The sequence below is a fragment of the Loxodonta africana genome, chromosome 12 (genome assembly GCF_030014295.1).
Source record: "Loxodonta africana isolate mLoxAfr1 chromosome 12, mLoxAfr1.hap2, whole genome shotgun sequence".
Lineage (NCBI taxonomy): Eukaryota > Metazoa > Chordata > Mammalia > Proboscidea > Elephantidae > Loxodonta > Loxodonta africana.
In genome coordinates this window covers 13487322-13513576 of record NC_087353.1, presented here as the reverse complement: position 1 = coordinate 13513576, position 26255 = coordinate 13487322, and positions in this window count along the sequence as shown.

The window sequence follows — 26255 nt, the reverse complement described above, 5'->3', positions numbered from 1 at the left end:
ATACAATATATCATTTAATTTCTTGACTTCCATGGGTGTTGATTGTTGATCCAAGTAAAATGAAATCCTTGACAACTTCAATAATTTCTCTGTTTATCTTAATGTTCCTTATTGGTCCAGTTGTTAAAATTTTTTCTGTAGTTGAGGTGCAATTCATACTGAAGGCTGTAGTCTTTGATCTTTATCAGTAAGTGTTTCAAGTCCTCTTCACTTTCAGCAAACAAGATTGTATCACCTGCGTATTGCACGTTACTACTGGGTCTTCCTCCAATCTTGATGCCACATTCTTGTTCATACAGTCTAGCTTCTTGGGTTATTTGCTCAGCATACAGGTTGAATTAGCATAGTGAAATGAAACAATCCTGCCTCATACCTTTTAGACCATGCAGCATTCCCTTGTTCTGTTCCAAAGACTGCCTCTTGATCTACGCACAGGTGCTGCACGAGCATAATTAACTGTCCTGGAATTCCCATTCTTCACAGTATTATCCATAATTTGTTATGGTCTACACAGTCAAATGCCTTTGGATAATCAATACAACACAGGTAAACATCTTTCTGGTGTTGTCTCTTTTTGGCCAAGATCCATCTGATATCAGCAATGATAGCCCTCCTTCCACAACCTTTTCCGAATCTGGCTTAAATCTCTGGCAGTTAGCTGTTGATGTGTGACTGCAGCCATTTTTTGAATTATCTTCAGGAAAAAAGTATACGATATTAATGATATCGTTCAATAATTTCTACATTCTGCTGGATTACCTTTCTTCAGAATGGACACAAATATGGATCTCTACCAGCTGGGTTTGCAGGTAGCTGTTTTGCAAATTTCTTGGCAAAGATGAGTGAGTGCTTCCAGTGTTGCATTTGTTTGTTGAAGCATATCAATTAGTATTTTGTCAATTTCTGGAGACTTATTATTCGTCAGCGCTTTCAGCGCAACTTGGACTTTTTCCTTCTATACCATTGGTTCTGGAATTTCAACAATTCTTTTTGGTGCAATGATCCTATGTGTTCCTTCCATCTTCTCTGATGCTTCCTGTCTTTCAATTTTTTTTGCCCATCGAATCCGTCTATATTACAACTCGAGGCTTGAATTTTTTCTTCAGTTCTTTCAGCTTGATAAATGAGGAGTGTGTTCTTCCCTTTTGGTTTTCTGACTCCAGGTCTTTGAACATTTCATTAAAATACTTTAGCGGTGTTCTCAAGCTGCTTTTTAAATTTTTCCATTCAGGTTTTTTACTTCACTATTTCTTCTTTTCAGTTTAGTTACTCTGTGCTGAAGGCCAACCTTCAGAGTCTATTCTGACTTGCATTTTGATCTTTTCTTTCTTCCTTGTCTTCTGGATGACATTTTGCTTTCCTCACATATGACGTCCTTGATGTCATCCTTTTGGTCTCTGGTCAACTTTTCTGGTCTCTGGTCATTAGTGTTCAATATGTCAAAATCTATTTTTGATATGGTCTGTAAATTCAGGTGGGATATATTCAAGGTTATAATTTGGCTCTTGTGAACTTTTAAAAATTTTCTTCAGCTTCAACTTGAACTTGCATAGGAGGAATTGATCATATGTTTCGAAGTCAGCTCCTGGCCTTGTCCTGACTAATGATACTGAGCTTATCTTCATCTTTTTTGACAGATGTAGTTGATTTGATTCTTGTATATTCGATCTGCTGAGGCTCACAAGTTTAGTTATTGAAAAAAAGATATTTCTAATGCATAAGTCTTCAGTCTTCCCAAATTCTATCAAGCAATCTCCGTTGTTGTTTCTATCACCAATAGAATATATATATATATATATATATATATATATATAAAATCAGTGAAGCAATAGGAGATTCTAGATGGCAAAAGAAAGAGTTAGTGAACAGGAGATAGACCAAGAGAAGCTATCCAGTCTTAGAAACAGTAAAAGAATAAAGAAAAATAAACAGAACCACAGAGATAATATCAAGCCTACCAATATATAATAAAACATTGTTTTCAAATAAACATGGAACATTGTCCTTGACAGATCATCTGCTAGACCATAAAACATATCTCAATAAAGTTAAAATAATTGAAATCATACAAAGTATGTTTTCAAAATTTACAGAATTAAATTCAAAATCAAGAACAGAAGGAAACTTGGAAAGTCCCAAATTCTTGAAAATTAAACAACATAGTTTTAAATAACACATAAAAGAATGAAAAATTCACCAGGAATATTGGTAAATTTGGACCTAAATGAAAACAAAAACACAATTATATTAAAATTTGTGAGTTGCAGTGAAAGGGGTACTTAAGTAGAAATTTAAAAGTTCAAATACCTATAATTGCAAAATTGATAATTAAATTTTCATCTTAAGAATCTAGGAAAAAACATAGAAACCTAACCCATAGCAAGTAGAATGAAATTAATAAAGACTGGAGCAGGGGGCAGAGCAAGATGGCAAAGTGAGTGGAAGCTGCCATTTACTCCCCCAGCAACTAACCCACTAAACAATAAATAAAAACAAAACAGGCTAAGATCTCTGTCACAGATTGAATTATGTCCCCCCAAAAATGTATGTATCGACTTGGTTAGGCTATGATTCCCAGTGTTGTGTGACTGTCCTCCATTTTGTGATTGTAATTTTATGTTGAGAGGATTAGGGTGGGATTGTAACATCATCCTTACACAGGTCCCCTCTCTGATCCAATGTAAAGGGAATTTCTCCGGGGTGTGGTCTGCACCACCTTTTAACTCTCAAGACATAAAAGGAAAGGGAAGCAAGCAGAGCCTTGGGAACCTCATACCACCAAGAAAGCAGCAGCAGGAGTAGGGCGCATCCTCTGGACCTGGGTTCCCTGCACCTGAGAAGCTCCTCAACCATGGGAAGGTTGAGGATAAGGACTTTCTTCCCAAGAAGAGAGACAGAGAGAAAGCCTCCCACTGGAGCTGACTCCTTGAATTTGGACTTTTACTGCGAGGAAATAAATTTATTTTTCTTAAAGTCAAAGTCATCCACTTGTATTTCTGTTATTTCAGCACTAGATGACTAAGACAATCTCAGACCTATGGACGGCAGCTGAGATGTTAGAGAGTTGGGGTGGGTCCAGCAAAATTAAAAACAAAACTAAACTAAATTAAACTAACAAGCTCTGTTGTCTTTTTGAGGGAAATACCAATAAGCAAAGGAGCAAATAACGTAGTAGAATAAGCATTCTTCCCTGAGGAAAGGATTGTTATCCTTGTAACACAACATTAAAGTGCAGACATAATTAGCTGTCTTTACTGGAGGCTTATTTAAGAATGGTTAAAGGATAGTGTGCACACAAATTAACCAGACTACATTCTCCTCCTTATAACAGTTAGTCAGAAAAGAGGACTTATACGCCTCCAACTCCCTGCAGACACATTAATAGGCACCTTGGAAATCAAAGGTCTAGTTAGAAATTCATGACTTAAAAATTCATCTTAAAATTTCTGAAGATCAGAAGGAAAAGATGCTTTATTGGACTCCCAATTGCTGAATATATTCAGCTTTATTTATGATTATTCATTTATTCTTCATAACATCAAATATATAACAAATACAAAACATAGAATTTACTATCATCAGATGAAAAACCTGAGCCTTACAAAAGTTAAGTTACTCTTCTTAAAACATTCTTAGAATTAAGCGGTGCATTAGACCAGTGGTGGTAGATTAAAATTTATAAAGTCAACCTCCAAAGTAAGGAAGAAGAAGCAAGAGTGGAGAGCATTCTTTGCTGGGTTCCCTGCACTGAGAAGCTCCAAGAACCAGAAGGCCAAGAGAGAGTTGTAACACTGAAGACAACAAGAAGCACTGGCAGAGAAATGGCAGCAGGAGAGACAGCGAGGTTGGCTTTCTGGCCTATGGAGCAAGAAAATGGAGTGCTTTTGGGGCAGGAGATGTGATGACAGAGTGGAGTGCCTCTTGGCACTTACTGGCAGACCTAAAAGAGTTTTGTAACCCTTGCTCAAGCATTGTAGAGGTCTGGGGGCCAGAAAGAGGCCTGCCTGATGGCACAGTTGAGAAGAGGCTGTCTGGATGGAAAAAGTATATGCTGAGAATCCTGAACCTGAATTGTGTAACCTGTTACTTCCCTAGTAAACCCCATAAGCATGAGTATTGTCTGTTAGTTCTGCGTGGCCATTGCAACGAATTATCAAACCCAGCAGAGAAGTAGAGTGTGCCATGGGAGGGATGGTTGGTATCAGAATTGTAAAGATGGCGGAGAAAGGTGGCATGTCTGATCTCTGCCTTATAGGAATCAGCGTTGGGCTGTTAATCTTGATATTCCTTCCTCCTTTGAAGTTAGAGAAGGTCAGATGCCACGGCTATGCTATTTTTACACTTTACATCTGAAAAGAGCAACAACTATGCAGAATAAAGAGCAAGGTGGGTGAGGAGAGGAGGGCAGGTTATCCTACTGAAGGTGAAAGGAGGGGTGCTGTGCTGCCCTTTGTGATACACAATGAGAGGAACTTTTTTTGGCTCAAGCCACAGAAGAGAATAGGGGCTACATATGGCAGGGTGAGATCAGACTGGGATTCTGAACTGTATAATATAAAATTAAAGAAACTAAAAAAAAAAAAAAAAAAATGTGCTTTTAATATTAGGCCCTCTGGATAATGCAAAGGATAAGTCAATGTGGTGTTTATTCATAAACAGGTCTGGATTAATATAGACCTTAATCTGTGGATTTTACAGCATATTAGATCTGAACAAATTAAAGATGGGCTTTTGACAAAGTTTTTGTCACCAGGTCTTTTGGTAATAATGGCCCAGATGGTGCCATCCCAGCAACTTCCTTGTAATTTTGTCTCTTGAACATATGGACTGGTCCAAGTAATGAATAGATTCTTCCCAGCTTTATGCTGGAAAAGAGCAATAGCTATGGGCATTTTCTGTGTCTCCTAGGGAAGGTTTAGGTTTTCCTTCAGAGTAGCAAACCTAAAACACCTACGACTGCTTTATTTCAAACTATCAATGTGCTATTATTTTAGCATTTCTTGTCTCTTTCCCCACTTTTACTACAAACTCCCTGCTCATCAGATGTGGTGAGAGGAAAAAAACAAAGTAAGTGATGAAAATTATCGAGACCTTTCCAGCCACATACTCATTCCACAAATATTTATTAAGTGCCTACTAACTGTGTTTCAGGCGCTGTGCTCAGACTATGGATTTACAGACATATATGGCAGAACCCTTATCCTCCAGATTTCATTTGCTTGGAGTGGGTGAACAGTTAAGAAGCACATCAGACTAAAACCGTGCAGCATAAGCCGTGATAGGATGAAGTTCATTGCATTGTGGGAACATGTAACACAAATTCAATTTTGTTTGGATTGTATTGGGATATGAGGAAGGGATTACTTGCCATCCTAGATGTACTCATTCATTTAACAAACAACTACTGAGTGCCTACATTGTGACAAACACTGCTAGCTCGTGGAAATACAAATAGAAATGAACACAGGCTCTGCCTTAGAAAATTTCAGAATCTAATTGGGGAAGCAGACAAGTAAAAAACATTACATATGTCAGTGGCTTGGGAACTCTACGGGGCAATTCTACTCTGTTCTGTAAGGTCGCTATAGGACAAGTCGGAATCGACTTGACAGCAATAGGTTTTTAAGTTAAACTTACCATAATCTTCTATTCCCTGTAAAATACAAAAGCCCTTGAAAAATCTTTATCTGGTAAGAATCCCAATAACTATATATTTCCATTATGATGGCTTTTTGGAGAGAATCCTTCCAGAGTTGAATGAATTGAGCCTTAATGTATTCATCTGTAATATAGCATTTTCATACATGGTAATGTATATGAAGAATACAGTAATCAAATTTCATTGATAATATTTCATTAATTATTATTGTATTAATAATAAAATAATTGATTAATGTTATCATTTAAATTAAGAATTTCATGATGAGTAATCCGCTTATCAATTCAACACAACTTAGACCAGATAATTGGGTAGGTTTCAAGAGTAAATATATTATATACATATATTTATTTTTTAATAAAATATATTAAATAAATTGTTGATTCTTCTTTCAATTCAGAATCAACTATAATAACCATTTTCTCCAATAAATTTCTCCAGATATTGAACAGTTTCAGGTATCACAATCACTATTAATTTGACCAGCTTCAAATTATTAGAACTTAAATACCCTAGGCCCAAAGTGGATACAAGGATTAATTTATTACTTGATGAATATTTGTCTAATTAGAAGTACACTGCTTTGCCCAGAAGATACTGTGGGTTCATTTCAACGTTAATTAATAATCAGTGCTTTAGAAAATTATGAAAACTTTATAATTTCAGAATCATCAACATTGGTATTCCTTTGTATCAAACTTTTAAAGAATTGGAAGAGTTGGACACAGGGCGGGTATAGTTCTTTTTGAAATACAGTGATAATGAATAGTCTGAAGATTCAGTAGAATCGAATTATTTTCCCTCCTCGGAAGAAACAGTCATTTTTTCTTCACACAACACTCACATTACGCACACTGTCTAACAACACTCTAAATTTTCCAGAAGTCTGGAGTTACAATTTAAAGAATTGATTATCATGTTTTTATAGATCTTATATATCAAAGTACTTTAAGGAAAATAGAAACTTAAGTAATTAAGACATTCCTTCCTACGCCTGATTATTTTGAACATCCTCCTAATAATTTTGTCCACTTATATTTACATGACCCTCTGTTTACATTGCCAGAATTAGAATAATTAAGTAAAAATTGATGGCACTTGCCAGAAACTTTGATTTGTTTATTTCTATTCTGTCCCTGGAACGTAGAACTCAATGGATTGAGTTACTGCATTCACCTAAAAATTTTGCCTGAAGCTACCTAACACACTGCCTTATGTCCAGAAGTACAATAATATACTGATATTTTCTGGTTTTCTTTCACTTCCACCACTGAACTTGAATAACTTCTCCTTAGAGGCAGAAATGTTTAAAAATACTACAACTAATAAAGTTGATTGTTTGAAACAAATAGTTTGAACTTAAAGATTTAAGAGAGGACTTCATTACCTTACCTTTAAAAATAGAGAATATCCTTATCTTATGGGTTCGTATAAATCTGTGGCTTGGTTGGTTTATGATGCATAGGTATCATTATTACATAAAGTGCATGCTACATTCTTACTCATATTTGCCTTTTATCATTATGTTTTCCCTCAAGTAATAATATTTAAAATGTCATGGAATTGGAACAGTGAGAAAAAGGTAATGTTGCCTGGATGGAAGAAGGTATTAACTTAGAAGAATAACAGGGTGTCTTAGTCATTTAGTGCTGCTATAACAGACATACCACAACTGGATGGCTTTAACAAAGAGAAATTTATTCTCTCATAGTCTAGTAGGTTACGAGTCCAAATTCAGGGTGTCAGCTCCAGGGGAAACCTTTCTCTCTCTGTCTGCTCTGGAGGAAGATTCCTTGTCCTCAATCTTCCTCTGGTCAAGGAGCTTCTCAGGTGCAGGGACCCCAGGTCCAAAGGACACTCTCTGCTCCCGGTGCTGTTTTCTTTGTGGTATGAGGTCCCCAACTCTCTGCTTGCTTCGTCTTCCTTTTATCTCTTGAGAGATAAAAGGTGGCGCAGGCCACACCCCAGGGAAACTCCTTTTTGGATCAGGGAGGTGATCTGAGTAATCCTTTTAACCATAGGCAGAGATTATGATTTATAACACATAGGAAAATCACAAAATGGAGGACAACTACATATGGCCTAACCAAGTGGAAATATATTTTGGGGGGACACAATTTACACCATTATACAAGGGCAGTGACTTTAATAGTGAATAACAGGTAATATTTTCCTCTGTTAATCAAGGTAGGGAAATGCACTGTCTAGGTGAGAAAACAAAAGAAAGCAATACAGCAAACATGCTCATAGGTACTGGCATAAAAAGAAAAAGACTTCAGTGTATAAAATCTTTTATTGTTGTAATGAGAGCTAATAGTTTACATATTTTAAATTATTTAATTTTCATCACAACCTGAAAAGTGGGCTCAAGTATCCTTATTCCAATTTTTAAAAGGAGAAACTGTGCCTGAAAAGAGATTAGTGTTTTGCCCCATGTTATGAACTAAATTGTGCTCTGCCAAAAAACTGGGTTAAAATCCTAACCCCTATACATATGGATATAATCCTTATGGGAATAGGATTTGTGTTATGTTAATGAGACCATAGCAGTGTAGGGTGTGCCCTAAACCTAATTACTTCTGATTTATAAAAAGAGCAGATTAGACAGAGACTAGCACACACTGGGAAGACAGATGCCATGTAAGGATTTCCAAGGACCCAAGGGATAGCCAGGACTAAGTACAGGTAAGGAATTGACTCTAGCTAAGACTCTGATTTGGACTTTCATTCTCTACAACTGTGAGAAAATAAACTTCTCTTCATTAAAGCCACTCAGTTGTTGTATTTGTGTTACAGAAACACTACTAGGTAACTAAGACATGCTGAATCAGAACTCTTTTAAGTGGGAAAACTGCACTTTAAATTCCAGTCATATGACTCCAGAGTGTGAGCTCTTAACCACTCTTCTCACTGTGTTTTCAGGCAGTTGGAATTGAGAATTGAGACAGAAGCAGGGGCTAGATGAGGAAGGTCTTCTATGCTATGCTAAGTTATTTGGATTTCATCTTTGAAAAAAAAAGAAAACAATTGGATGATTTTATGCATAGGAGTATAGAGGAGGAATGTCAGTTTAGAGGCATTACTCTGGCAGTGAAGTAGAGAAAATAAATTTGCATATACCCAAATGTTTTAGTCATCACCTGTCTGGAATGATTTGGAATTGGGGAAAGAAGTAACAGGGAAAAGCAAATGAGGCGAAAGAAACTAACGCATGGGCGTGTAATACATTTACTGTGCTTTGTATTCAGTATCTTACTTAATTCCAGTAATAATCCAGAAGGGTTCATATGATATTTCTCATTTGAGGAACTCCAGGCTTAGAGATTTTGAATGACTGGTGTAAATCACTTAACTGGAAAACCAGGATTTGGGGATCAAATCCAGGTCTACTTACCACCAAAGCCCAAGCTCATTTCACTGTATGAGGCCACCTAAGTCTTTTTCTGATTTTTCAAATGTTGTCAAGGCTCCAAAACTGTAGGGGTGAAAGCAAAGGCGCTGCATTTACAGGTCTAGCAAACTTCAAAGAGTATTTCATCATAGCAATACCTGCCATACTAACTATAAGAAAATTTTCATTTTTCACTTCCTCTGTTTTGACTTGATTCAATACAAAGTTCTATCATTTCAATGTCTCTGTTAGCATGACTCCGAAGTGAACGTTGTTGTCACAGTTATCCATGCAAACTTGATCTGCCCTTTTAGCTCAGGTGTAAGAGTACCCGTTTCTGTGTCTGTCAAACTACCTGCTAAAAACGATTCTATTGATGGCTGTTTCTTTACCCCCATAGGAAAATTAAAGAGTTTGAGTCATATGTAAATTCACACTTCTTATTTCTGTCCTTTTTTTTTTTTTTTTTATTTCTGTCCTTTAGCTATCGCTGTATTTTTCAGTCATTTTCCTTCCTGATATGCCATATCACCTGTTTTCACTTTTCTATGAGTTGCTTATCTGGGTGACATTCCTTCATGTTTACTTCTTTTCCAAGGAAGAAAATTTAGACATGTTACCAAGAATCCACAAGGGCTTAAACGATTTACTTTAAGAAGAACTCAAAAATACTTATAATCTTTATCTCTGGATATATATATATATATATGTATATATATATATTTTTATTAACTTTTATTGAGCTTCAAGTGAACGTTTACAAATCAAGTCAGACTGTCACATATAAGTTTATATACACCTTACTCCGTACTCCCACTTGCTCTCCCCCTAATGAGTCAGCCCTTCCAGTCTCTCCTTTCGTGACAATTTTGCCAGCTTCCAACCCTCTCTATCCTTCCATCCCCCCTACAGACAGGAGATGCCAACACAGTCTCAAGTGACCACTTGATATAATTAGCTCACTCTTCATCAGCATCTCTCTCCTACCCACTGTCCAGTCCCTTTCATGTCTGATGAGTTGTCTTCGGGGATGGTTCCTGTCCTGTGCCAACAGAAGGTTTGGGGACCATGACCGCCAGGATTCCTCCAGTCTCAGTCAGATCATAAAGTATGGTCTTTTTATGAGAATTTGGGGTCTGCATCCCACTGATCTCCTGCTCCCTCAGGGGTTCTCTGTTGTGCTCCCTGTCAGGGCAGTCATCGATTGGATATATTTTTTGAGTTCAGTTTCAGTAAAGAAGCAAATGTATCAGCACTTCAACTTTAGTTCTTAATGAATAATTATCATTGAGGTTATATATCCATCATTTTCACAATCGACAGTCCTAGATTAATGAACTTTTTTTTTTTTTTTTTTAAATCTCTCATAATATCACAAAGTGTGTTGCAACTGAAGAAAGTAAAAATAATGCTATACTGCCCCTGAGATGGAGCCCTGGTGGTGCAGTGGCTAAAAGCTCAGCTGCTAAACAAATTGTTGGCAGTTCAAATCCACCAGCTGCTCCTTGAAAACCCTGCGGGGCAGTTCTGCTCTGTCCTGTAGGGTCGCTATGAGTCAGAATCAACCTGATAGTGACTAATACAGGTGGAAAACAAACAAGCAAAATGATCTTCCAAAAGGGAAGTAAGCAAGGGGAAAAGATATTTGATATTTTAAGAGTAAAAATACTCACCAGGAAAGAATAAATACATTTTGAGTAGAGAAATAGAAATGTTCCAACTTGTTGTAAAGTGTCCCTAAAAATTCCTGAGCTATCTTCCAGGGGTTCTGATTTAGCAGGTTTAGGACTGGGCCTAAGGATCTGCAAGCTCCTGGGTGATTCTTGTCATAAATATTGAGAAGCACTGACATACTTTGTATAGTAACCTGAGAAACAGAACATTCAGAACCTTGTTAATGCTATTTCTCCTGAGATCACTGCAATACATAGCTCTAGTTACGGTTGTTTGGAATGGCCCTGCAACTCATTTAGGTACAGGTTTAGTGTTCATGAAAATGAACAAGGACTTGAGGGTATTTGTGAAATACAATCTTAGGGCTTAGAGGGAGATGAAGGGTAAATAGTTTGCAGATTCACAAGTGAAATCAGCTGTGGATAATAGCTTTGTCCATCTGTGGATAATAGCACCAAATGGACTCAGAGAGAATCAAAGAAAATTGAGATGGAATACATATTCTGTTTAGAATGCAGCCGGATGCTTCATTAAACAGTAGGATTGGTTTCTTATTCTTCTAAAATGTAAAACGAACTACCATGGGAAAAAAAAAAAAAAAAAAACTCTTTTAGTTAGTCTGATTTAATATAAAATTCACTGGACTAGGAATTGAGAGACATGGGTCAGAATTTCAGTTAAACTATGGATTTTCTCCTCTTCTTTGTGATTCATAGACCCTCTTTAGTGACCCTCTTCAGTGATCCATGTATTCTCTGGAGTTATGTGCCATATTTTCTTGACACTTCAAGTTGTCTAACTTCCTTTTGTTGTGTTCACTGTTCTCATGTGTCTTTTCCCTCTTTGAATCCTTTGGTAGGTGATATAATTAAGGGCACTCAAATCCATGGAAAGATTGGCCTATTGATTGTACAGAACAGCCAACTGGGTTGAAATGGAAGAGGCTGATTCCAACACAGGAAAATAATCTAAGGAATGACACTGAAAATGTAAGTAAAGTTGTCAGGAATATTTCCCTGGGAGGTGTTTTGTTATTGTTACATCCTGCACATATTCTAGTTCAATTACATTTTCTATAAATTACCAAATTTTATGCAAATAACGCACGCTTCCTACATTGTTTGCCAACCCCTTCCCTCCCCCCATGAGATATTTTCACAAGTGCCACTATGCCATCTTTTTTTAACATGTTGCTGTAAAGAAAAAATCAACATAGAGCACTGATGAAAATACCTTGCAGGGGAAGGGAGTGGTTGGCAAACAAACATAGAAGGCATGCGTTATTTGCTTAAAAATACAGTATGTGTTTCCCACAAAGAATATCTTGGTTTATTAGGTTAGTGTAACATAAACACATATCATTTTTGAAATTGGTTAAAATAACAATGTCTTATGTGAGCTAAATTTTGAGAAAAACAGATGTTCTCTAAGGTTTCTTCATAGTTAATGTTTGAGAATCTATGATTTTAGAATTTAATGGTATTCTTTGAAGTTCTGTTATATTCTGTCTGTTGTATTTTGCTATATTCTGTCTATATTATTGACAGAAATTTATCAACATCTTAAAGCGTGGTACATGTACACAAAATTATTCTGATATTGAGCTTGGTGGGGGAGCACTTGAAATACTTTCATAAATGGAGTGTACATAATTTTGCAAAATTACACAACTATAAGCATTCAAAAATTATTATTCTTTTTTTTATTATTATTGATGAGATTCCAGGGAGGTGATGGCATAAACAGATCATTATTCTGACCCTTTTCCACAAATACACCAAGAAATACAAGATGGAAATGATGTCAAACCTTGAAGGACTCTGAACCGGGGAGCAGAGAAGAGCAGTGGGGAACTAAAGAAGGCAATAATCAACAAATCAACAAGTTGCATACAGTAGGAAAATCACTTTTCTCACTGTCCCTGTCCCTCCACCAGTCACACGTGGTGAACTGGGGATATGACCCCAGAAACAGAGCCTGCTTCCCTAATCACCATGTTCCCTGCCTGTGCAAAAAGACAGAACTCCAAGCTTCTACTCTAAAATCAATAAGACAAATCTCCCTGGGATTATATTTGGAGTGTGACAGCACCTCCCTCGTCTAGTAATGGTCCACAGCCAGGATGCTGTGAATTACTGCAGAAGTCCTCCTACAGTGGAGTCTGTTCCCATAGCCAGCACTCTGCCCACCTGCCTGTGTACCCCATAGCTCATGTCTCCAAAATCTACAGGACAGATCTCCCTGGGGGTCAGTTTGAGTCTGTGTGTCACCCTTCTGGTCATTGCTGAGGACAGCTGACTGAGGCTGCTGGGATTTAGGAAGCAGACATCTTGATGGAGCCTTCACTCACAGCCAAAATACTTACAGAAAGGTTCTGGCAGCATCCAGCTGACCTCCCTGGAGGTCTGGTAGGAGAGAGACAATCCCATGTGGTAACTGTTGGCTGCCAGGCTGCTGCAAATTGCTATAGCAAGTCACCTGTGGTGGAGTCTGTATTCATAGCTAGCATTCTGCCTGCCTGTGAACCCCATAGCTCAGGCTTCTGAAATCAACAGGATGGAGATACCTGTTACTGTTCAATGATACTTCTTACACTAGAAAATAAGGAAAGAAATCTATTCAAGGAGAAAGGTGTCATTTAAACTAGAGCAGGTGAAAACCAACAATACCAATCAAATCTGTTGCCATAGAGTTGATTCTGACTCATGGGGACCCCATGTTTTACAGAATAGGACTGCTTTATAGGGTTTCTTTACAGAACCAGAGTGCCAGGCTTTCTTCCATGGTGCCACTCAGTGGGTTCAAACCACCAATATTTGGGTTAGTAGTCAAGTGCAAATAATTCCTAAAATTTCCTCTAAAAAATAACTAAATGAAAAAGCTAGATTTAGATTTTGGTACAACCCCCGTGCCTTAATTGTCTATATCCTTGCTAATCAAAGTATGATCCTCAAATCAACAACTTAGGAACATATGGGGCTTGTTGAAAATGCAGATTCTCAGGCCCCACACTAAAACTACTGAATCAGAATATGCATTTTAACAAGATACCCTGGTCATTCCTCAGCACTTTCTAGATTGAAATACGTATGTATATCACATTAGGTCCAAAAGTAGTCAATCAGAAATTATAGTTTGCAAATTAAATGGAATTCTATGACGTGATGATATGGCCATATAAATGGTCATGCTTTTCTTATATATAAACACGGATGATATCAGGTCTGTGTATACTCATGTGATTCTTGGGGTAAACAAATATGTATTTTAAAGTAGAAATGTGTAACTTGACTTGGTGGCTATGGTGATATGATTGGTGGAACCACCCACAGTCATTGAAAAAATCTAAAAAAGAAAGAGCAGGAGAAATGATGACTTGCCTAAACTTCCATCTCCCAGTCCTCTCCATCTGAGTCACAGCTGTTCTTGGGCTTCAGTTCTTCCTGTGACAGAGATGTACTGTGCTAGAATTAGACAAGGTGCAGGTGTAACCACCCCCTCCCCACACCCTACTTGTCTGCTTACCTCAGCTCTGCCTCAGGCTTCCTTTCTATTTCAGAACTGGTGACTCATCTAACACTAATGAGTCATTCTTAGCACCAATGATGACATCCCCGCCTTCCTTAAGGCCTGAAATCAAACTTTAAGATCTCTATATCCTGTTTATTTTTCCTCTTTAGCAAGTAGGGAATATAAATGCATCTATTTTTAAAAAGTCTCAGTGCTACTGAGGCTACAGTGTAATGCAATGGTTCTCAGAGCAGAAAGTTTGTGCAAATATTCCACAGAGCTCCCTAAAATGCAGATTATAACTGAGTAGATCCAAAGCTGGGTCTGAGAACTTGTGTTTCCACCAAATTTCCACATGATGCTGTCTCTGACCACACTGTAAACTGTTCCTTACATTGGTAATGAAATGAAAGAGTAGTACAAAATGTGGAGTTTGGAAGTAATTTGGCAGTAAGTATCAAAACTATTTAAATATGTTTTGACACTGTGATTGTATTTCTAACAAATGTATGCTAACTGAATATTCAAGAATATAGACAAATATTTAGACAAAAGAGTATTCATCACATTCTTATTACAATAGCAAAAATAAATGGAAAAATGACCTGAATGCTTTCAAAACAAGGGTTTAACACATGTGCAAATTATGCTTCCTACATGTAATATTCTGGCTATATGTCTTACAAGAACGATTCGTTCATTCTTCTAGCAGTCCATGGTATAGTCAATATTCTTTGCTGACACCACAATTCAAATGTGTTAATTCTTCTTCAGTCTTCCTTGTTCATTGTCCAACTTTGGTATGCTTATGAGGCAATTGAAAATACTGTGGCTTGGTTCAGGCTCACCTTAGTCATCAAAGTAGTACATCATGCTTGGTAAAGCAGAGGGTAAGCAAAAAAAAAAAAAGGAGGGACACCTCAGTGAGATGGATTGATACCATGGCTCCAACAGTGGGCACGAATACCCTAACAATTGTGAGGATGGCACAGAAGCAAGCTATATTTTATTGTGTTATACATAAGGTTGTTATGAGTTGGAGCTTACTCGGTGGCAAATATCAACATCACATGTAATATACGTTATAATGCTACTTAAGAAGTGTATTATTGAGAAAATTGTATTTGTGAGAAAAAATATTCACAATATAGTTTAAAGACAAAAATAGGTTATGAAACTATTGGGGTTAATTCCACATTTTATTGTTCTATGTGAATGTTTAGAAATGTCTAAATATTCAGAAGCATTAGAAGGATATCCAGCAAACGTGACACATAAGTGATCTCTGGATCATTATAGCAGGGCAATTTTTCGTTCCTTCCTCACACATTTTGCTTTTAAAAAAAATGTGCAAAATACACCAAGAAATTTAATAAAAATAATAAAATATCTAATTGTTTATCAAAGGAACTAATGTTCTTCCTAAATATTCTTTATTCTAATAACTTAATAACTTTTATCTACATAGTTTAAACACTAAAACATCACCTCTATATAGCCTTACCATATCCCAATTTGAATCTGTAAGAGAAACAGTTCTTGATCCCTGATATTCCGCCCTTCACTTCGCTTACACTTTCATTAAGTTTATTTCATTTCCAGACTACTACTGTTTTCCTAGCCCTTTTCCAACTAGCCATTCATTTGGGTAGTTGCTCTGCATTTTAACTCTGCACTATCAGGAAAAGATGGCTCAAGAAATGTTGCTTTGAGTCCCCGCATGGAGGCCTCTGAGTAAGGGATACCGGATAGGTAATCGTGTTCCTGCCCAGCCCCAGGCTACCTGCTTATCTGGAAGAATGAGAACCCATATTATTTCATGGAATCTACACCACAAATACACAAGGATAGAAGTAAGGAAAGAGGAATCTAATGTGTGTTGTGTGTGAGGAAGTGGGCTAGTGCTTATATATGCTATGCAAACCCTACAAAAACTCTGCACTGTATGTGTCAATAGGTCTTAAGATCCCCATTTTACTGATGACTAGACTGAGGCAAAGAAACGTAGATTGATGCTCAAATCACACAGGTGTGTAGGAGCAGAGCTGGCACCTAAGTCCAAGTTTTCTGGTTCCTAATTGGTTCTCTTTACATATTAACACATTACTAGAGTTGGCAGATAAAATACAGGACGCCCTGGTAAATTTGAATTTCAGATAAACAACAGACGATTTTTTGATATCCATATGTCCTATATGATATGTAGGACATATCTCTGCTAACAAATTATTTGTTGTTTATATGAAATTCACATTTAACTGAGAGTCCTCTATTATTAATTTAATTTTTTTGCTAAATCTGGCATCTCTTGTCCCTACTGTCTTAGTCATCTAGTGCTGCTATAACAGAAATACCACAAGTGGATGGCTTTAACAAAGAGTAATTTATTCTCTCACAGCCTAGGAGCTTAGAAGTCTTAATTCAGGGTGCCAGCTCCTGAAAAAGGCTTTCTCTCTGTGTCTGCTCTGAGGCAAGGTCTTTGTCATCAATCTTCCCTGGTCAGAGAGCTTCTCAGCACAGGGACTATTCTCCTGGCTCTTGCTTCTTGATGATATGAGGCCCCCTCCCTCCCCTCCCCTGTCTCTCTGCTCACTTCTTTCTGATATCTCAAAAGAGCTTGATTTAAAACACAACCTAATCTTGCAGATTGAGTCCTATCTCTTTAAGATAATTACTGCTAATCCCATCCCATTACATCAGAGATAAGATTTACAACCCATAGGAAAATCACATCAGACGACAAAATGGTGGACAATCACAATACTGGGAATCATGGCCTAGCCAAATTGATACACACATTTTTGGAGGACAAAATTCAATCCATGATACCTACTTCTAGTATACATTCAAAGTACTGACCTCTACTAATGTTCCAACAGTATGTTCCAAATACCATGAAAAATTCTAATAGTAATTTTCAGGAGTCCTGCTCTTACCAGAAAGATCTGAATTACTATGATAAATGCCAAATTATTTTCCAACTATCTTTAGATGGACTATACCTTATGACCCTCATTTCCTTCCCACCACCTAAAACCTTGTGTGGGAACGTGGTGGAGTATGTGGCCTTATGTAGAGGATTGAGGGTCAGATACAACAACAAAAAAAATGTGTGCTTGGTGAGGGTTTGTGTGCAAAACCAAGGTCACCTCCTTTACTATAGTCTGTGAGCAACACTCAAATTATTATTTTGCACTTTCTGGCCTTTTTTAACTTCCATGTTTCAGCACGAATAATTGAAAACTGAACACAACTTCAGTGCAGCAGTATATTTTCCAACCATAAAATTCCAGAAGCTAATATACCAAGGAAAGAGAGAGAACCTTGAACCAGCGTTATTGTATCCTTTGCTTCCAAATATAACGTGTTCTAAAACGTTCTAGATTTTATTGTGATGCTACCCATAAGGTCCAGTGTAGTCGAATTCAAATTTTATTATGCATACAATTCACTTGGAGAAATTGTGAAGCATGCAGATACTTGGTCCCCACACCCGGAGTTTCTCTGGAATATAGGCTTTAGGTGGCTGTATTCTTAATACACTTCCTGGATGAATGTGATGTAGTTCTTCTACAGGTCACATTTCTGAAATACTCTTCTAGGTAATGCCATGCAAATAAAGCCAGATGACAAGACTGTTTTTGTGTATGGGCAGTGCAACTGGTCAAAATAAGGCTTGACTTGGGTAACCGGCATAATAAATACATTTCATTAGAGTAAACCACAGAAAAGTATTTGTTTTACTGTTTTCTTTCAGGAAAGGAAAGAACAAGGGCATTTCTGCAGTATTTGCCTTAAAATAATTTCTCAATTAGGCATCATATTTAAATTTTATGAAGTACTAAAATGCCCTGTGACTTGGGCAAGGCAAACATGAAACTTGCAGAAAATGAGACAAGAGAAGCTAATAGGTTACCAAGCTTCTCATTTAATGGAAGTTACTTGAACCCTGGACTCCTGACTTCAAACTCTAAACCCGATGCTCTTTATATCATTCCCTACTCCCAGACGGACAATGTGGAAATATCATCCGAAATGAGAATACCTTAGATTATATCAGGATTTCTTACTTAGCAACTGGCCAGTGCTGAACAATTTAATGAGAATCTCTGAATATGTTTCCCCCTCTGTAGAGCTGTTGTTGTAAATAAGCTTGCACAAACGAGAACAAAGCCAGGTAGACCCTGCTTTTCATGGAATGTACCTTCTATCTCACAAATTCCTTCTGAATGTTAAAAATCAAACTTTTAAAACAATTTATAAGGTTCATTGTCCGATAAATAGGCTTTCTATCACCTACACCAAGTTATTAAGCAGAGCTAGATTATTGGATACTAATGCATAATTAACATTTTTGTATCCTGCTAAGGTGCATTGCAAAAGCAGTTGTGCAACATGTTTCTCCTTTCCACATTTTATGTGATGGACAGTTCCCCTGTGATGCTACACACAACGGGAATAGCAACAAGAGCAAAACAAAACCCAAACGCGAATATTTAAAACCATTAGCTCATACGAGAATAAGTCTCTCTGCTGCTCTCATTAATTGTTCCTCTTTAGGCTTTTCAGCCAACTCAGCAGGTGGAGGAGATAACGCAGGCGTCATTCTTTTTTATGATGAAATAAGCAACCAATACCTTTTTTTCTTTCTCAACATTTTTTCTGTCTCAACGTTATGGTTGATCATAACTTGTATTTGTCACCGGGTGAAAGAGTGACTCTATCATGCTGCTCTCATCATACCAACATGAAAGAGCTTAAGATCTTTAAGATAAGAAGTTGTTCTGGGCAGTGGCTTTTATGGCGTGTGTGTTCAAACAAAGAAGAAAGCTCTAGGGAAATCAACATTTTTTTTACTACATTAGTGATGTATTCATATTCCCATAGATTAAAAGTTGCAGTCTCGACAGCTGTCTTCTTCTACCATCAGAGTTAAAACATAAAAGAGGTTTAAACAAACAAACAAAAAAGCATCAAAACTTAGCTCTTAAAGTGCAGGCATTGTGTTGGCCATTGTGCAGGACTGTGGGCACTGTGCGAGCCAGCGTGGCCATCTAGCTGGCAACCATCTTAACCAGCCACTAGGCTCTGAGACTCTTGGGAACAAGACCTTAGACCTCAGCCTCCCTTTGTCACAAGAACAAGTCACTCTCTGAATGTCACACACTTCCCTGAAAGAAAAGAAGTCCTTAGGGCCAAAAATCTTTCAGAATTGACTCAGTTCATAGAAGCTCAGTAAGAGACGACTGTTTCAATTTTCAAGAGTTTTGTGACTCTGTTAAAAGAATTAGATTATATGATATCATGAATATATTCCAAAATATGTTAACAATATGATTTCCTCACATTTATGCATCTGTCTTCCCTCATAAACATAATGTTTGTTGAATGACAATCTGGTTAATTCTATGCAATCTATTTGTCATAGCACTGAGTTGTTCCATCCTCCAATATAAGTAGACGGAGTCTGACCAGGCCATAGAGAGAATATTGGGAGGCATGATGACTGACTTTTCTTGGACAGCCTGCTAAGAGGTCCGCGTTTTCAGCCACTAAGATGGAACTCACTGCAGCGAACTGTAATTTAGCCCGTTGCCTTAGCCAATGACTATCTCAAGCTTCTCGTATGGAAAACAACACACGAGGTGATCAAACTTGTGATTTCAATTATGAATACACTGATGATGTGGTTGCCAAACTGTTTTAGACTATTAAACACGAAACATCATACATAAAAAAAACAGTGTTAAATTATTCAAATGCCAGGCTTCAGGAGTTCAAGGGTTTAAAATCGTCTCTCATGTAGGATCATGCAGTGAGCCGTGACGCATGACGCATTGAGCTGTGCATATCTGTGGTGAGAGGCATGTTGAAAGCAGATTGGCAATAGCCTTAAATGCTACTTTTAATAGATACAATTAAACAGGGGTTTTTGCCAGTGATTAATTTCTACCTGATAACAGAGCTCACTTGAAGTGAAATCTGTGGAGTTTTAACTTCCTGCTCATATCCACTCAAGAAAAGCTTTTAAATCCATGTCATTATGCCTTTTTTTATTTAATGACACCCACCGTATTTCAGTCGTTTAATAAATTGTGGCATTTCTCCAGGCCTAGTGAGAATGATACTTCATTTCATATACTAACCACGTAATATCTGAAAATAAAATCTTTGGAAATACCCCTACTTAAAGGGCAGAAATATTGAGGAAGAAGCACAGTTTAAAGAGTTCATGTCTGGGTCTTTTTCTTTGTAATTTTTATATTAAGCTTATAAATAGGAAATATTTCTAAAATTGTTAGAATTCTCTGGAGACAGGATGTAAAGCATGACTGCGTTAATGAGCCAGAGATAACGTGATGTGCTTTTGAGGTTTCCACTTGCCCCCTGTAGCCTGAAATATCTCTATTGGGTCTAAAGCAAGGTATAAGATAATTTGATCCCATTTCTACGTAATTCACATAGACGAAGACACCTTTTGGATATTGAAAAACGTGCTTGAAAATTCTTTTTATCACCTTTGCCTATGTAAAAATGGTAACTGTAGCTGTGGAACTTGAGATACAGCACACCATCCAAGACCAAGAATGTTGGTGAAGAATCTGATCACAAACATGGATGTTATCTGTATGTAGGGAAGGGGGAAGAAAGACCGGCACTGATATTTAATGGCAGACTATCTGACAATACCTTGATATGTTATCTCAAATAGTCTCCCAACAACATTCCAACATGCATATTATCCACAGTTTTCAGCTTTCTTGGCCTATGTTGCTGAGAAAAACAGAACCCAAGGCAGTTTATTGAATGCAACTCTAGGGCAGTATGTATATATACATATATATATATAATTGTGGTAAATATATATGTAATAAATCATTTGCTATTTCAATATTTTTTACGTGTACAATTCAGTGGCATTAATTGTGTTCATCATGTGGGTCAACCATCACCATTTGTTTCCGAATTTTTCTATCATCCCTGACAGAAGCTTAGTGTCCTTAAGCAATGACTTCCTCTTTCCTCTTCCCTCCTGCTTACCCCTGATGTTGTCAGGTGCAGTCCAGCTGATTCTGACTCAGAGCCAGTCTACCACCAAAAAACTGCCCCACAGGGTTTCCTCAGCTGTAATCTTTACGGCAGCAGATCACCAGGTATTTTCTCCTGTGGAGCCCCTGGTGGGTTTGAACTGCCAAACTTCTGGTGAGGAGTTCAGCACTGAACCATGCTTTACCAGGGCTCCTTGCTCATCCCTGGTAACCACTAATAAATGTTAATCTTTATACACTTGCCTATTCTATATATTTCGTATAAGTGGGAGCATACAATATTTTTCCTTGTGACTGACTTATTTCACTCAGTGTAGTATTTTCCAGGTTCATCTGCATTGTAGTGTGTTAATACATTCATAGTGTGTTAATACTTCATTTCTCTTTATGGCTTCATAACATTCCATTGTATGTACGGACCATATTTTGTTCATCCATTCATCTGTTGATAGACATATAGGCTGTTTTCACCTTTTGCCTATTGTGAATAATGCTACAATGAACATTGGTGTGCAAAGTATCCGTTTGAATTCCTGCTTACAATTCTTTTGAGTATATGCCTATGAGTAAAATTGTGGGATTATATGGTAGTTTTACGTTTAACTTTTTTGAGGAATTAACAATCTGTTTTCCATGGCAGCTGTAGCATTTACAATCCCACCACTATGGAGCAGTTCTACTCTGAGCACCTTGGGTCGCCATGGGTGGGAATCAGCTCAAGGTCAACTAATAACAGCAATATCGACTAAGTTTATATATGGGAGTCCCTGGGCAATGCAAGTGGTTAAACACTTGGCTACTAGCCCAAGTCATTTTGGTTGGCAGCCCGAACCCACCTGGAAAGACAGCCCTGGCCATCTGCTTCCAAAATGTCACAGCCTCTATCTAGTGTGTGTGAAAAAAAAAATTGTCATAGTTATAAGAGTCAAAGTTTGTATAAAAAGTTGTACTCAGAAAAGTGTCATCCTTTCTTAATCCCTAATAACCTATTGCCATTCCCCAAACATTCTACATTCCCCGAAGGTAACCAATCTCATTAATTTGGGGTCCATCCCTCATGTGTTTCCTCTACACAAAAGAGATGACATATGTACATTTTCTTATATCCCTTCTTAGTTCTTATAATACTTGAGTTAAGCTCACTTGCATATATTGATATAACTGACATTTGGTCTCTGTCATAGTATTTCATAACTATGTGAATTTTATTATAATTACTGTTTCACTATGAGATATTTAGTCTTTGCTCTTTTTGTTATTTAGATCTTTTTTAATTTTTAGTAATCATTACCTTTATACTTAATTTAATTCCTTAGTCTTGTTTTGTTACTTAACTTTTCCTCTTTCTCTCTCTTTTCCTCTCATTTCAGTTTCACTATTTCTACTTTCTCAGCTTACAACAAACTAGTCTTCCGTTATTGACCTTTATTTAGTCGTATATCTACAGTTATGTATATATATGTGTGTGTGTTCTAATATATATATTTTAAATCTACATTCATATTTTGTATATATATGTATTTGTATAAAAATGTTCTTCATATTTCTTTTCCTGAAGTCTTTCTAGTAACCTCTTGTTTAAATAAATATCAACCTTTAATAGATTCTTCAGGAAAGCTCATGGGTGCAGAATTTCCTAAGATCTTGCAATTTGAAAGCTTGGGTGGACATATAATCCATTGTCCACACTTTCTCTTACTGAGTTCGTTTGCTTTTAATGATGCCCCATCATCGTCTTGCTTTGTATGTTAGTTTTGAAATCTTTTGCCAGCCTAATTTTTTTGGCTTTGTAACATTATATTTTTGCCTGGAGACTGTCAGGATGTGTTTTTATCTTTAAAACCTAACTAAATAAGATTTCCAAGTAGATCAGGCTGAGATAATTTTTTTCAGGTACCTGCTGGACTCCTTCGAAAATAGATTCTATTTTTATTTCCTTCCATTTTTTTCTCAATTTTTGGAGTCTGTCCTCTGATGTCACTCCATTAAAAAAAAAAAAAACCTATTGCCGTCAAGTTCATTCTGACTCATAGCGACCCTATAAGACAGAGTGGAACTGCGCCATAAACCCAAAGTAACTAGACACTTTTAAAGTATTTTCAGTCTTAAGGTTGACTTTATCTTTCTAGTCGTGGCTTTAGATCACTTTGGCCTAATTGTTAGCTCCCTTCTTCTCCTTTTGTGGTGTTTTCTTGGTCCAGTCTTGCTTGTTGAAAGACTTCTGAGAGAGGTCATGCACTGTGATTTATGCTGAAGTCGGCTTTCTGTAGAAATTTAGCTGAGGATGCAGTTTGTGAACAGTTTCTTTTTTACCGTCTTGTTTTGTATTGTTTTTTGAGGACATATTGGTGTAAAGGGACATAGAAACTGTTGGGGGAAATATAACTAAAAACATAATCTGCTCCCAACCTTTCCACAAAGGTAGAGGAAAAATAAAACAAAGTTATTATTAAATAAGCATTAAGCCAGAATATGATGCAGAAAGAAGTCTTAACTCTCTTAGAGAGCCAAGTGGGTACAACACAGGGTCCTTATGTCTTCAAGATAAAATTGCTTATTTTCTTACACCTTTATGCCTGGAGGTAAGTTTTGCAATTTGGAGTCAAACAGCCAAAGTTAGGCCCGTCTTCTCTCTGGGCCTGGGAGATAGGTAGGGTATTATCTTCCTTTATACTTACATTTCAAAGCGAGAGCTCTTACGTTCCTAAGGAAACATTCCTAAACTGTAAGAATGGCAAGAGGCTTATTTAGCATTTGACCTTACAGAAGAGGCCATTGTTTTTAGCTTAGCACGACCCCACTTAGTGATTTAGAACATAGAACACAGAAACAATACAGTAGGTTTGAATCCAGGTTGTATCACTCAGCACTTGTGTGAGTATCCAAAATTTCCAAAATCATTTAAACACATTGCCATTGAGTTGATTCTGACTCATAGCAATCCTATAGGACAGAGTATAACTGCTCCATAGGGTTTCCAAGGAGTATCTGGTAGATTTGAACCGCCAACCTTTTGGTTAGCAGCAGTAGCTCTTAACCACTACGCCACTAGGGTTTCCCTAAAGTCATTTACATTCTCTAAATTCCACTGCAGGACAAGAAAAATACTAAATTCATAGAGGTATTTGAAAGATTAGAGGAGATAATGCTTTTCAAAAATTTGAGTCTGGTACAAGGCACACAATAAATGCTTAATTAATAGTATCAATTATTCTTTTCGTTATTTTTGTTTTACACTCAATAGTATTAGTGGGGAGCAATCCATTGTTCTTTCATCAACCATGTGCCCTCTTCTCTAATCTAGGCAGGCACATTTTTTTCAGCAATAGGCAAATCATAAACTTTGAACAACAAAAAAAAATTCAATCTTTTTACAGTCTCCCATTTTGTTGTAGTTGAAAATCCCAACCCCAAAACAATCAGCTTTCACTTCAAAAATGTTTGTAACGTCTTTCTAGTGCCTGTCCCAAGATATTGAGTCCCAAGGCCTAATTCTGTGATTCAGTATTTTCTCACTGTGTGGAAACTGTTGTAATTTGCATCCATTTACATTAACTTTTTTTTTTTTTTTTTTTACACATTAACTATCAGCAGGCAAATTTCCGAAATCTGGTATCGGTGATTTGCACGGAACTGTCCTTGGGCCAGAAGCAACAGCCTAGTCCTTAGCAGCCTGATCCTTAAAAAATTAGGTCTTATTAACACAGATCTTAATGACCTTTGCGGTCTGAATTAGAATCACAAAACTTCACTGACAAGACATAATTTTGGTCCGTGCGCTGAGGAGAAATATACTTGATTTTCAAAAAAAAGAGAAAAAAAGCAATATTTTAAACTCCGTGTCTGCCTAAGCATTTATTTTTCAAAATTAGAAATACCTTGCTGTTGTTGTTAGGTGCTGTCCAGTCAGCTCCGACTCATAGTGACCCAACGTACAATAGAAGACATAGCTTCTTGTTACCCACGTTTCAGGGAAGGGGAAAAGTTTTTAGTCAATTAAAAATAATTGCTACTTGAAAGATTGTCCTGTTTTTTCACATTTACTTTTTTAAACATTTAAAGATAATCCTCTTTTTTGGCTTTTTTAAACATTTACCAAAATCACTCCATTTCTCATTTTTATTATAGTTTCCTTTAAAAAAAATTAAAATTCATATTCGCTGAATAAAAAACAACCCATTACCGTCAAGTCCAACTCATAACAATCATATAGGGCAGAATAGAACTGCCCCATAGAGTTTCCAAGGAGTGGCTGGTAGATTCAAACTGCCAACCTTTTGTTTAGCAGCCATCGGTCTTAACCATTGCACCACCAGGGCTCCATTCACTGAATACCACCTCTGAAATTCTGCAGGAGATAAAACAAAGCTGCCCTTAAAGAATCAATTATCTTAATTGGGAATATAGAGTTTAAGTAGATGAAAGGTCAACAGACAAATAACTGTTTAAAACATTCATGGAAGAGATTTTGTACATAAATGCATCATTAAGTACAAATAAAAAATTCAGAACACAGGAGTCAAGTACCTGGTAAATTACAAGTATCCTCTCTTCCACCTGTGTTAACCAGCCCTCACTTGACTGCTATTTCTAATCAAGTACACTAATTTTTACTTCAGTTGAATACTCACTTATTTTAGCACGTCTTACCTGACAAGCCTGGTCAAAACCTCAGAATCCTTTTCCACTCACAGCATTGCAGTTAAATAATACCAATTTATATCAGTTGGTACACAAGTTAGAACCTGCATGTTCTTCCCTGTTAAGGCTTATTAATAGGGATGGTTTCAGGTTGCTCTAAGGATTATTTCAGGTCTGCATTGTAAGAGAAAGATTTAAATGAACAGTTTCTTAAATCGTAAATTTTTGGCAGACTAAAAGGAAAAGAGGAGAATATTCTAGGCCTCCAAGAAAGGTAAGAAAACAGAGAAGAGAAGCTTACTTGGCTGAGAATAATATGCTGTTGAAAAGG